Below are 10,276 nucleotides of genomic sequence, written 5' to 3'. Positions count from 1 at the left end.
GTTATGAGTCTAGGTTTAGGTTATAGGTTAAGGTTTAGGTTTAGGCTATAGGTATAGGTTTAGGTTATAGGTTAAGGTTTAGGTTTAGGAAATCGGGTTCGAGTTCGGGATCGGGTTTAGGTTTGGGTTATAGGTATAGGTTTTGGGATTTGAGAATAGGTTTAGGTTAAGGTTGTAAGTATAAGTTATAGGTTAAGGTTAAGGTTTAGGTTTCGACTATAAGTATAAGTTTTGGGATTTGAGAATAGGTTTAGGTTTAGGTTAAGGTTATAAGTCTAGGTTTAGGTTATAGGTTTAAGTTATAGGTATAGGTTTTGGTTATAGGTTAAGGTTTAGGTTTAGGAAATCGGGTTCGGGTTCGGGTTCGGGATCGGGTTTAGGTTTGGGTTATAGGTATAGGTTTTGGGATTTGAGAATAGGTTTAGGTTAAGGTTATGAGTCTAGGTTTAAGTTATAGGTTAAGGTTTAGGTTTAGGTTATAAGTATAGGTTTTAGGATATCAGGTTCGGGTTCGGGATCGTGTTTAGGTTTGGGTTATAAGCATAGGTTTTGGGATTTGAGAATAGGTTTAGGTTAAGGTTGTAAGTATAGGTTATAGGTTAAGGTTAAGGATTAGGTTTCGGCTATAAGTATAGGTTTTGGGATTTGAGAATAGGTTTAGGTTAAGGTTATAAGTCTAGGTTTAGGTTATAGGTTAAGGTTTAGGTTTAGGTTATAGGTATAGGTTTAGGTTATACGTTAAGGTTTAGGTTTAGGAAATCAGTTTCGGGATCAAGTTTAGGTTTGGGTTATAGGCATAGGTTTTGGGACTTAAGAATAGGTTTAGGTTAAGGTTGTAAGTATAGGTTATAAGTTAAGGTTAAGGTTTAGGTTTCGGCTATAAGTATAGGTTTTGGGATTTAAGAATAGGTTTAGGTTAGGGTTATAGGTATAGGTTTAAGTTATAGGTTAAGGTTTAGGTTTAGGTTATAGTTATAGGTTTAGGTTATACGTTAAGGTTTAGGTTTAGAAAATCGGGTTCGGGTTCAGGATCGAGTTTAGGTTTGGGTTATAGGTATAGGTATTGGGATTTGAGAATAGGTTTAGGTTAAGGTTATGAGTCTAGGTTTGGGTTATAGGTTAAGGTTTAGGTTTAGGCTATAGGTATAGGTTTAGGTTATAGGTTAAGGTTTAGTTTTAGGAAATTGGGTTCGGGTTTGGGATCGGGTTTAGGTTTGGGTTATAAGTATAGGTTATAGGTTATGAGAATAGGTTTAGGTTAAGGTTATGAGTTTAGGTTTAGGTTATAGGTTTTGTTTTAGGTTTAGGCTATAGGTATAGTTTTAGGTTATAGGTTTAGGGAATGGTTTAGAAAATCGGGTTCGGGTTTGAGATTGGGTTTACGTTTGGGTTATAGGTATAGGTTTTGGGATTTGAGAATAGGTTTAGGTTAAGTTTGTAAGTATAGGTTATAAGTTAAGGTTAAGGTTTAGGTTTCAGCTATAAGTATAGGTTTTAGGATTTGAGAATAGGTTTAGGTTAAGGTTATAAGTCTAGGTTTAGGTTATAGGTTAAGGTTTAGGTTTAGGTTATATGTACAGGTTTAGGTTATAAGTTAAGGTCTAGGTTTAGGAAATTGGGTTCGGGTTCGAGATCGGCTTTCGGTTTGGGTTATAGGTATAGGTTTTGGTATTTGAGAATAGGTTTAGGTTAAGGTTATGTGTCTTGGTTTAGGTTATAGGTTAAGGTTTAAGTTTAGGCTATAGGTATAGGTTTAGGTTATAGGTTAAGGTTTAGGTTTAGGAAACCGGGTTCGGGTTCGGGATCGAGTTTAAGTTTGGGTTATAGGTATTGGTTTTGGGATTTGAGAATAGGTTTAGGTTAAGGTTGTAAGTATAGGTTATAGGTTATAGATTAAGGTTAAGGTTAAGGTTCAGGTTTCGGCTATAAGTATAGGTTTAGGGATTTAAGAATAGGTTTAGGTTAAGGTTATAAGTCTAGGTTTAGGTTATAGGTTTTGTTTTAGGTTTAGGCTATAGGTATAGGTTTAGGTTATAGGTTTAGGGAATGGTTTAGGAAATTGGGTTCGGGTTTGAGATTGGGTTTAGGTTTGGGTTATAGGTATAGGTTTTGGGATTTGAGAATAGGTTTAGGTTAAGGTTGTAAGTATAGGTTATAGGTTAAGGTTAAGGTTTAGGTTTCGGCTATAAGTATAGGTTTAGGGATTTGAGAATAGGTTTAGGTTAAGGTTATAAGTCTAGGTTTAGGTTATAGGTATAGGTTTAGGTTATACGTTAAGGTTTAGGTTTTGGAAATCGGGTTAGGGTTCGGGATCGGGTTTAGGTTTGGGTTATAGGTATAGGTTTTGGGATTTGAGAATAGGTTTAGGTTAAGATTATGAGTCTAGGTTTAGGTTATATGTTAAGGTTTATATTTAGGGTATAGGTATAGGTTTAGGTTATAGGTTAAGGTTTAGGTTTAGGAAATCGGGTTTGGGTTCGGGTTCGGGATCGGGTTTAGGTTTGGGTTATAGGTATGGGTTTTGGGATTTGAGAATAGGTTTAGGTTAAGGTTGTTAGTATAGGATATAGGTTAAGCTTAAGGTTTAGGTTTCGGCTATAAGTATAGGTTTTGGGATTTGAGAATAGGTTTAGGTTAAGGTTATGAGTCTAGGTTTAGGTTATAGGTTATGGTTTAGGTTTAGGCTATAGGTATAGGTTTAGGTTTAGGAAATCGAGTTCGGTTTCGGGATCGGGTTTAGGTTTGGGTTATAGGTATAGGTTTTGGGATTTGAGAATAGGTTTAGGTTAAGGTTGTAAGTATAGGTTATAGGTTAAGGTTAAGGTTAATGTTTCGGCTATAAGTATAGGTTTTGGGATTTGAGAATAGGTTTAGGTTAAGGTTATAAGTCTAGGTTTAGGTTATAGGTTAAGGTTTAGGTTTAGGTTATAGGTATAAGTTTAGGTTATAGGTTAAGGTTTAGGTTTAGGAAATTGGGTTAGGGTTCGGGATTGGGTTTACGTTTGGGTTATAGGTATAGGTATAGGTATTGGGATTTGAGAATAGGTTTAGGTTAAGGTTATGAGTCTAGGTTAAGGTTATAGGTTAAGGTTTAGGTTTAGGCTATAGGTATAGGTTTTGGGATTTGAGAATAGGTTTAGGTTAAGGTTATAAGTCTAGGTTTAGGTTATAGGTTAAGGTTTAGGTTTAGGCTATAGGTATAGATTTAGGTTATAAGTATAGGTTTTGGGATTTGAGAATACATTTAGGTTTTAGGTTTTAGGTTAAGGTTATAGGTTAAGGTTAAGGTTTAGGTTTAAGTTAAGGTTGAGGTTTAGGTTATAGGTTAAGGTTTTAGGTCATAGGTTTTGGTTTAGGTTAGGGTTATAGGTATAGGTTAAGGTTTAGATTTAGGAAATCGGGTTCGGGTTCGGGATCAGGTTTATGTTTGGGTTTTCAAGTTTAGGTATAGGTTTAGGTGAGTTAAGATTAGGATTAGATGTAGGTTTACGTTTAGGGATTTGACAATACATTTAGGTTTTTGGTTTAGGTTTAGGTTTAGGTTTTAGGTTTTAGGTTAAGGTTTAGGTTTAGGTTAAGGTTGAGGTTTAGGTTATAGGTTATGGTTTTAGGTCATAGGTTTTGTTTTAGGTTAAGGGTATGGTCCCTGCAAATACAGATATAAACACGGCCATCCGGCGCAAATGGCCAGGCCCTTCCAATGCTGTCCATAAAAAATGGACAGCTTCATCATGGTCATAATAGCGGTTCCCTCTTTCCAGGGAACCCCGCTCTTTCAAATAGCTCTGACACATATCCGGGTCTACTCCATTAATTTCGATCAAATACATAAATACGACCTGTGTACAAATGGCCAGGCCCCTCCAATGCTGTCCATAGGAAATGGACAGCTTCATCATGGTCATAACAGCGGTTCCCACCTTCCAAGGACCCCCGCTCATCCGGATAGCTCCGACGCACATCCGGGTCTGCTCCATTAATTTTGAGCAAATACATAAACACGGCCTGTCCAAATGGCCAGGCCACTCCAATGGTTTAGGCTTTCCTTGCCTTCCATTGTATGCTTTCAAGGTGCAGATGGCCATTAAAACGCACATACATCTTGGGAATCACTTCTCAAAACCGCAGACTGTTTTGTTTTAAAACTCATTCATCTCACCTGAAAACCTGTCACATAATGAATAATTTTAACCACAATGATAACTATTGTGAATGCACTATAATGAACGAATTATTATTATTATTATAGATAACTGTAATTACAACATAGATGTTGGAGTCACTTATGAATGGGTAGAATGGCATATAAAGATTATAATCGACCTTAGAAATATAAATGCCATTATAGATAACTGTAATTACAACATGGATGTTGTGTGTGTCTATTTCATATGCACCTTAACATATATGTCTGTGTGCATGTGCAGGTATATATATATATATATATTGTATTAGAGAAGGGAAGGGATTATTTAAATCATTAACAAAAGAAATATATGAATATTAAAAGATGTTGACTTCTTCATAAAATGCTCAGGCCTATAAAGAAATGAAACCAATGTCCACACCACCTGATTGATTTGCATATAAAACAACCATATTACAACGAACTAATTCAATTCCCAAAAAATTTAGAAAAGGGTGTATGAACATCAACCAATGTAGATTGTATACATTAATTCCCAAAACAAATAAGAACAAATAGATAAGTTGGATTACCTATAACAACAACATCGTTGAGATAATCTCCATGTATTAGGCTAATATGCCGGCCTCCTAATCTCTCCCTCCCGCGCCCATACGAAGGCGATGGCTCTAACAAGCCATTCCTTGGGATCCTATTCCATCATTCAAAACAAGGGAAAACACCCAAATGAATAAACAAATACTACAATATTTGTAGGCTATATAGATATGTCATTAACAATATGTATTTATGGCGCATTTTTTCCAGCCAAGTCTCAACCATCAACATTTTGTCCTTGAGGTTGTAAGCACATCTCTCCAACCATGCTAGTCTCTGTTCTTGTCAGGAGCTATACTGTCCATGATGTTCTCTTGAGAAATTAAATGGACTTCTGGGGTTCTTGTCAGTAGAACAATGATGCTTAGCTGCAAGTAACAAATTTAAAAGTGAAACTTATAACATGTTTTAAATGGAAAATGAAATTGAGCAATGCTACAGAGATTTGCCTGAGTGACTCACATCTACAACAAAAAGGTCTGTGGAGCCAACCATAACGTGTATTAGACATCCACTACATCCATCAGTTGCATCATATCATTTTTGGACATAATCCCAAAACTCAAGTTGATATAAAACTCAATTAGGCCACACCACAGGGAACAATAGGAATGAGAAAGCCCACACATTTTTGGACATAAAACAATAATGACCTTTGATTCATTGATGAAATGATTATAAGACCTAGATGTCAAACAATGTAATGCTGATGTTTTTTCCCGATTATTAAAAAAACATCAACTTCAAAATTTATGGAGTATCATTGTGACACAGATTTTTTTTTTCCCAATGAGAATAAACCAAGGGTTGCTGTTTGGGAAACAAAAAAGAAGAAGAAGAGAACCAACAATGATCAATTTTGTGAATGGCAGCATAATACCAACAATTTTCCTAAAGAGATGATTTAGTGGGCGAAGTGTATAGAAACCTTCCCATACACCGTTGCATTTGGCCTCATGAGCACATCACCTACTTGGAACATCCATTAGGTCTAACCAATTCTTCTTCCACTACTATGCACAAAAAAAAGCACATCAATCATCTGGTAACTATGAATTTTCAAGGCAGCCCAAGAAGAGTGGACTTGGCCTAATGGACAGAGTAGATAGGTGATGTAGAGGGCAAAGAGCAAGGGGAGAAGAACTGTGGAAGTGATGGAGACAATTCACTGCTACAGATTCTGGATTCATGGTACAATAACAAGGATGATAGTGGTAAGGATTAGTTGCAAAATGGCGATGGGTAAACACCATAAACAAATCTGAATAGTTACCATAGATGATCCAAAGTATATACTGAACTTGTTCCAACACAAAAGCATGCCATGGTAAAAAAGCGGGACTCAAAAGTACAACACAGCGCACAAGGAACTATTTCAAATCAAAAGGAAATCTTCCCAACCTTATTTTCACTTCAGATAAGATGATGTAAAGTGATTGTATATAAAGATTCCAATAGGAAAATCATAAAACTGGCTTGCCAAACAGAGGGTTGAGTTTCGTCATGAAAATTGCAAACTCCACCAAAATTGTGTAAAATAGTGAAAGGAATGGCCAAATGGTGATGTAGGTGACTATAGGATTAGGAAATCTCCACTATGGGTGTGTGTGGGAGAGATGGAATAAAATGCTTCTCCTTTTTTTTCTTTTTAACTGTAGGGTTTGATGATAGGGCAAAATTCAAGGCCTGCTGTGGATTTGGTGGTGACCCATTTAATTACAACCCTCTGATTCCTTGTGGGGGAAATCCAGCTGTCAAAGCATGCAGTCAACCAAGCAAGTATATGAGCTGGGATGGCTTACATTTCACTGATGCTTTTAACCAACGGTTTGTAGAGGAAATGATGAAATCCACACCGTTCCCTAAGTTCTACTAAGAAACTGTTGCCACTCGAATCATGTCACCATGTACTTTTTATATATAAAAAATAATAATAATAAGCAATGCTTTGATAGAGAAGGCTTAGCCCTTCAATTAGGCTTTTTTAAGTGAATGGGCCCCATTTTGGGTACATTGGCGTGCATTTAATCTAAATAACTAATCTGGCGGTCCCTACCTTCCTTGGGCTGTGCCCCATAATTCACAGTGATCAGATTATCTTAACCATCTGATCAGATGATATATGGGCAATGGACATTCTTTCTTCGACCTTTCATTTTAAATCCTTGAAACTGCTCGACTGGTTTGATTTTTAACGTATAACCACCAATCCATGGTAGGACCCACCAAATGAACTGTCGGGATCTTCAACATGTGGAACATGCAAGATAAAGATGTAGTGCTGCTAGCAGATAGTAATCCATCCACTGAGCGGCAACATAAACCCTTTCCTACTGTCATTGGTGAAGATTTTTGCAACTGCAAAGTCGCATAACCCCAACCATGGAAATGATCTGAGGATGAAAAATGTGCCCACCGCCAGTTCAAGAAACATCAGATGGACCAGAGCCAGTAGGCTGCCCTGATAGAGCTGGTGAATGGTGGAGATTATGAATAATTTCTGGAGGCATGAACCACTTGATGTTTCTATTCAATCCCTATTTGGAAAACCCATTAATTAATTACCATGTTACTAGAACAAAATTTTCAAGCTCAGGTGCATGTGGATGATCAATCTCAATCCAAACCATCCATTAGATTCCTTCTTTTTGAAGTGGGCCACCATAAACGTAACACCCTATCTAATGACAGCGATCCCTGATCTAGAGGCATAAAGCACGAGAGCTCAGCTGAAAAACTACAACATGCTAATGTAAACATTATGAGGAATTGTAGAGGACTGTGCATAGCATCAAATATAGAGATCAATGAAGCTGTATGAAGGGCATAACTGATCAAACATACCTCTTGCAAGCTCAAGAAGAGAGATTCAATCAATCAAAAATCCAAAAATTACAATTTCAAAGCCGTATGGATGCGGAAAGGGGGAAATCTGATTTTCTCCTTCATTTCAACTCCAATGCTCTTGAAAAAAACAACAAATGGACCCTCTTGCAAGCTCTAATGATTGGCCGAAATCTCCCCTTCAATGTCCTTATGGATTGAGAGAATCAAAGAAGTGGAAGAGAGCTTGCGTCGCATGCTAGGGTTCAAAAAAGGGGTTTTTGAAAACCCCTTTTCAAGACTCTTTTCTTTTAACATGAGTTTTTTAGTTTGTTTATGGTGTAAGTTCAACACCAACTTTAACAAAGAAACACCACTATTTTAAGTTAAAATCAAAAAAGAAATATTCAAAATCAACTTTACATTTTAAGGTTTTTAAAAATATGAGTTTTAAACCATTTAACATAAAGCTTTTTTCTCACACTTACTACCAGACATGTAGCTCATGTGTACCTAGCTAGAGATGGATGGTTCTGTCATGAGCTCTGTAGGAACATTGGATACTATTTCCATTAGTCCTACCTAGAGATGGATGGTCTAGTCATGAGCTCTGTGGGGCTATTATGATGTTTATATTTTTATCCACGTGGTCCATTCATTTTTTACTGATATTTTAAGGCATGAGCTAAAAAAAGAATGCAAATTGAAGGGTAAGTGAACCACACCACAAGAAGCGGTGAGAAAATGCATGTGTAACATGTGTGTCACTATGCTATTAATCTATTGGGTATATGGCTTAGTGATGATATCTCAAAACAATTAGATTATCAATTGCATCACCATAATTACTTTAATACAAAGATCCGTGCTGTCCAAACATTGCCCATGCAAGTCAATGGTTAAACATTACATATGCATACACTAATTAAAAATATTAAAATTGATATAGTAATTAAATTAAAATCCCTCAAATATACTATGTATAACTACTTTTAGATTGCAAGGGATTCTAAATCCAAGGTGCCAAACACGGCAGGAGAATTTCAAATCCTATTGGTTCCAAATCCACACTCCCCAACAAGCCTTAAGTGTGATCTCGACGGTAGTTTTACTGTTTTCATGGCATGATGTCTAGTACAAGTGATATTTTGTTCTCTTTTTTATACATGTAGCTCATGTTTATGTCAGACAATATCATTGTGTTGGTTCCACAATGATTAGTTCTTCCTTCTTAGCCAAACATTACACTGATTTATTATCCAAACTGTCTGAACAAGGGGCTCTAAATGGATGATTGAAAAGTATGGGCAAAAGTACACATTCAATATGTGTAAGTCCATCAATCAGTATACTAGGATCATTTGATCAGATCATTTTTCAAGTTATGACCCATCCAAGGTGGGATCCAACTCTTAGACTGTCCGGGTTCATGTACACATGTATGAATGTAGGGGAGATGGCATGGGTATCAACCGTCATACTCGTGCTGAGCTTATTATATTTTCTATAAATATTTCTGCATGAACCTAAAAATGAATAAATCTAATTCTCAAATGGACCACACAAGTGAGATTGACTGCCTACTGTTGATGTAACGACCTTGGAAATTTTTGTGCTAATCTTTCCTTAAGTAGTTGTTTTCGGGATAATTAGCGCTATACTCGATTGCTTGTGAAATTCGCATCAATCACTTTAAATTGTATCTGCATGGCTCTAAACTTGTAGATTAGTTAGCGCTACGTTACTCTAAAATCTGGGATCCATTGCTAAATCCAGTTGTTCTGGAGATTTTTTGGAAGATCTGGATCGGACCTGGACCGCGCGTCGAAAGTCCGATGGCGATGATCTTAAGCTGTTGCGGTCACCGAGTTGGGCTTGACCATCACCTCGAAAATCAAGTCCATGTGATGTTCTCGGTCGATTTGATTGAGTTCGGAGTGAAGAGTGTGAGAACGGTTAAAAATTTAATAAGCTTTCATGAAATCTGAGTCGTGTCGCTTGCGCGACGATTTTAAGCTATCTGACCGTTGGATTCTAACCCAATTTCACCCTCTGATCAGGATAGTTGGCCCAGGCATATCCTTGTGCTTGTGGACCTGATCGAGATTCTAGGACCGTTGAATTGTGAGTGGTCCGCCATGGCTGATCTGAAGAGCCGGTTGGCACGAAAACTCAGCCTGACCTAGATCCATGGTCAATGAGCTTAAGTCCGACCTTTCGTGGTTATAGGCCCACCAGAAGTGCTTCGTTGGATCGCGAGAGTTGGGTTTTGGTTATACCTTAAGTATACCTTGACCCTGGGGTTATTTTCATCAATAATAGGCATATTTATAGTCCTTAAACCCTAGCTCTCTTTTCCATACGAATTTTCTCTAACCCTAACTTGGAAAGAGAGTGGAAAAGAGAGAGAAAGTGAGAGAGATAAGTTGGTGAATCATCTTGGATTCTTCTTTGTTCTTCTTCATCCTTGAACCATCACTTTGAATCGTTATTCTGACGGTTCTGAGTTCATTTTAGGGTAAGTTAATCTAATCCTAATCTGTGTTAGAGCTTAGATTAGTCTTGGTGTTGTTATATCTCATTTCTATCCTTATTTTAGGGTATTCTATCGCCGTTGACGAAGACAACTCGTCTAAATCAGTTCGGTGTTCTTTCCTTGCTTAAGGTGCAGACTTTAAGTGTATAGGTTATGGTTTTCAAGGCTTTCAA

This window comes from Magnolia sinica, chromosome 5 (assembly GCF_029962835.1).
Source record: "Magnolia sinica isolate HGM2019 chromosome 5, MsV1, whole genome shotgun sequence".
In the NCBI taxonomy this organism is placed as follows: Eukaryota; Viridiplantae; Streptophyta; class Magnoliopsida; order Magnoliales; family Magnoliaceae; genus Magnolia; species Magnolia sinica.
The sequence above is the reverse complement of the archived record's forward strand: the minus strand, read 5'-3'. Positions refer to the sequence as shown.